The sequence below is a fragment of the Gnatocerus cornutus genome, unplaced genomic scaffold, assembly GCF_029298725.1.
Source record: "Gnatocerus cornutus isolate USDA-ARS CGAHR unplaced genomic scaffold, icGnaCorn1.1 Chromosome81, whole genome shotgun sequence".
Lineage (NCBI taxonomy): Eukaryota > Metazoa > Arthropoda > Insecta > Coleoptera > Tenebrionidae > Gnatocerus > Gnatocerus cornutus.
The window spans coordinates 317,894-322,099 of record NW_028275372.1 but is presented as its reverse complement, the minus strand read 5'-3'; the positions used below and the strand labels follow the sequence as shown (position 1 = coordinate 322,099).

The window sequence follows — 4,206 nt, the reverse complement described above, 5'->3', positions numbered from 1 at the left end:
GTGTCCTGCAGTTCACAAGTTGACGCGCAATTAGCTGCGTTCTTCATCGACCCACGAGCCAAGTGATCCACCGTTCAGGGTAATCTTTTTAAAATTTAAACGCTCGTTCCACAAGAACCCCGATCATGCCGATCGTCCAGCTGTCTATACACGTCTTGCAAAAATTTTTGCGTACGTGCGTACATCCGAAACGAAAATGATCTTCGTGGTTCCGAAACGTGCCACGTCTAAAATTTCGGTGTTGTGGTATGGATATTTATGATTCTCGCTCTTAATTGTCTTTCGTCCGTACTTTCTCGTCTGAAAGGGAACGCGATCGTCGGTCTCAGTTTTACGCGTACGAAAAAATTAAAAAAAATATTAACCCAAACACAAATTTGTATCCGCGCACCGAAAAAGAAGCACTTTTCTTTTTCACGCGGTCTCCGCTTTTACACGCAAAGTACGAGCATGTATGTGTGAAGATGGGACATGTTCGATACGATTTTAATTAGGAATTTGCCAATTTCCTTTTTCTCAGCAATAATTTTAATAAATAATGCTGCTTTCTCTCATAAACTACATTTTCGGTAGTTTTCCTTTATTGTGTCTTTCATTTAGTGTGCGTGTGTCAAGCACTTTAAAAAGTGTGACGAAGAGACGGTTTTTGATCGATCGGAATCAACACATCATTACATCATCGTACTCGTTATGAAAAAGCGAATTAGTATCCGCCGTAAGCGAAAAGAGATTTTCGCGGGCGGTCTTTGTGTTCGTGTTTCAATTTTCTTTCTATATTTTTTCGTCGCCAAACCGAAGACAGATCGTGAATTTTGACGAAAAAATCTATAGACGTGCCAGACTGAGCGTCTAACATAAAATCCTCAAGTTTACCGTTCTATATCGTGACTTAATGACGATTGACGGTGTATATAATTTTGAAATGGTGCAGTCGTACGCTCCGTAAAGAGAATTTTACCGTTTCTAACGAAATCACTTTACCACATCTACCAAAAACATTAAAAAAGCAAGGTGTGATGTGTGTGTGATCGCTCGTTTAACGGCGCTTTCAAAAAACTCTTTGAAGCGTCTAACGACGAACATCATTCACGCGAATCGTAAAATCGGGAGCGTTTCTCGCCGGTCCCGTAGCCGGGCGTAAATCATTTAAAACCCACGGAGTCGTAACCTAATTCGACACCTGCGATTTTCTTCTTTCTCGACTACTCTGCTACATCCTCTCCGTGTGTCCGAAAAAAGAGGACTTCTAACGTCTTTCGACTTTCGCGGTGGAGTTCACAACTTTCCGCGATCCGGTCGAAAAACCGAAAGCGTCCCTCCTTTTTTCCATCATTGGAAAAGATCGAGAGATAGTACAAAAAAAATCAAAAAATCTAGGTACCCGAAGAAACAGCCGTATGCCCGAGCGAATTCGGTTTTTCTCGTTCAAAAAAGGTGAAAAACTCGATCGCAAGGACCGGCGCTGCGGGCCAGCGTAACGCTATTGTTTTTCCGAATATGTACGATTCGTAGTTCAAAACGTCGTACACACGGTGTTTCAAAAAGAAACAAGCAACGGCACGACAAAAGATCGTGCCGTCGACTCCATGTCATCGACGACGGTGTTGTAAAAACATAAAGTGTACATCGACACGATCAAATAAAAATGCATAATAATAAATTATACATATGTCAAAATTCGTGTGTACGAGGACACGTTAATGATCCTTCCGCAGGTTCACCTACGGAAACCTTGTTACGACTTTTACTTCCTCTAAATGATCAAGTTTGGTCATCTTCCCAGCGACATCGACGACGTCGAAACGCCATCGCGTACCGGTCCGAAGACCTCACTAAATCATTCAATCGGTAGTAGCGACGGGCGGTGTGTACAAAGGGCAGGGACGTAATCAACGCGAGCTTATGACTCACGCTTACTGGGAATTCCTCGTTCATGGGGAACAATTGCAAGCCCCAATCCCTAGCACGAAGGAGGTTCAGCGGGTTACCCGGACCGCTCGGTCAGGGAGGACACGCTGATTCCTTCAGTGTAGCGCGCGTGCGGCCCAGAACATCTAAGGGCATCACAGACCTGTTATTGCTCAATCTCGTGCGGCTAGAAGCCGCCTGTCCCTCTAAGAAGAATTGTTTGTACGCCGACAGTAAAAACCGCGCACGACCACCGGGCGAACCCAGGATCGACGGGCCTTTGGGATGTCGAAATACGCCTATTTAGCAGGCTAGAGTCTCGTTCGTTATCGGAATTAACCAGACAAATCGCTCCACCAACTAAGAACGGCCATGCACCACCACCCACCGAATCAAGAAAGAGCTCTCAATCTGTCAATCCTTCCGGTGTCCGGGCCTGGTGAGGTTTCCCGTGTTGAGTCAAATTAAGCCGCAGGCTCCACTCCTGGTGGTGCCCTTCCGTCAATTCCTTTAAGTTTCAGCTTTGCAACCATACTTCCCCCGGAACCCAAAAGCTTTGGTTTCCCGGAAGCTGCCCGCCGAGTCATCGGAAGAACGTCGGCGGATCGCTAGCTGGCATCGTTTATGGTTAGAACTAGGGCGGTATCTGATCGCCTTCGAACCTCTAACTTTCGTTCTTGATCAATGAAAGCGTTTTTGGCAAATGCTTTCGCTTCTGTCCGTCTTGCGACGATCCAAGAATTTCACCTCTAACGTCGCAATACGAATGCCCCCATCCGTTCCTATTAATCATTACCTCGGGGTTCCGAAAACCAACAAAATAGAACCGAGGTCCTATTCCATTATTCCATGCACACAGTATTCAGGCGAAGTTTTAGCCTGCTTTAAGCACTCTAATTTGTTCAAAGTAAACGTGCCGGCCCACCTCGACACTCAATGAAGAGCACCGCGGCGGGATTGAGTTGGGCCGCCCTCTCGAGCTAAGCCCACCGGCAGGACGTCCCGCGGCACGCCAGTTGACACCGCGAACGATGAACCGGCGGCGCGGGACACAGATTCGACTACGAGCTTTTTAACCGCAACAACTTTAATATACGCTATTGGAGCTGGAATTACCGCGGCTGCTGGCACCAGACTTGCCCTCCAATTGATCCTCGTTAAAGGGTTTAGAGTGTACTCATTCCGATTACGGGGCCTCGGATGAGTCCCGTATCGTTATTTTTCGTCACTACCTCCCCGTGCCGGGAGTGGGTAATTTGCGCGCCTGCTGCCTTCCTTGGATGTGGTAGCCGTTTCTCAGGCTCCCTCTCCGGAATCGAACCCTGATTCCCCGTTACCCGTTACAACCATGGTAGGCGCAGAACCTACCATCGACAGTTGATAAGGCAGACATTTGAAAGATGCGTCGCCGGTGCGAGACCGTGCGATCAGCGTAAAGTTATTCAGAGTCACCAAGTTGTACGATGACGGAGACCGCCACCGATTGGTTTTGATCTAATAAAAGCGCTCCTTCCGTTTCCGGTTGGAGCTCTGTTTGCATGTATTAGCTCTAGAATTACCACAGTTATCCAAGTAAATGTGGGTACGATCTAAGGAACCATAACTGATTTAATGAGCCTTTCGCGGTTTCACCTTAATTTGGCTTGTACTGAGACATGCATGGCTTAATCTTTGAGACAAGCATATGACTACTGGCAGGATCAACCAGGGAACTGCGTTCTTGTTTTAAAATAAGAGAGTTTTAGTCTTTCTTTCCTTCTAGTCATATAAGCTACAATAATCGTAGAATTTCGGAAAGACACCTGCTGCTCTTATAAAAAACTGAACACTTTCCTATTATTGTTTTGAAGAAAGTGTGCGTGTCTGCGAAACGAAAACCTCGTAAGAAGAGACGTAACGCCACGCGATCTTTCTGGATGGAAAATTTTTCGACATTTTTTTCACATCATCCTTGATTGAATCTCCTGCAACAATTTTATTCTTATTCATCCGTTCTAAGTTGTCGTCGTCGTCGAAATAAATAATTTGTACACACTTCGGGGTACACGTTTGTCAAAATTCATGAAATGCAACGTAACATTTTTACTTTAATAAATTTTTACAGTGCATTCAGATCGACTAAACGAACAACGACGGATGAATTGATTTATGGATTTTTATTTGTTGCGACTCATCGGAGGAGAGAGTGAAGAAAAAATAATCCAATATCATGGTTACGGAATAATTTTCTATGACTTTTTCATCCTTGTTTGAATCTTGCAACAATTAATTTTATTCATCCGTTCTAAGTTGTCGTCG

At 45.1% G+C, this 4,206-nt stretch overlaps 2 non-coding genes across 2 annotated transcripts in view; both read right to left on the bottom strand.

Annotated features, from left to right (window-relative positions):
- LOC148166701 (5.8S ribosomal RNA) overlaps positions 1–82 on the bottom strand; it is a 157-nt gene extending 75 nt beyond the window's left edge. Inside the window, exon 1 of the ribosomal RNA XR_015770990.1 lies at positions 1–82. This exon is cut by the window's left edge and continues 75 nt beyond it. This is a non-coding gene — a ribosomal RNA (5.8S ribosomal RNA).
- Positions 83–1,698: 1,616 nt separating this feature from the next.
- Positions 1,699–3,619, bottom strand: LOC148166700 (small subunit ribosomal RNA). The gene has a single exon (XR_015770991.1). It is a non-coding gene; the product is annotated as a small subunit ribosomal RNA (ribosomal RNA).
- Between the last annotated feature and the right edge of the window lie 587 nt (positions 3,620–4,206).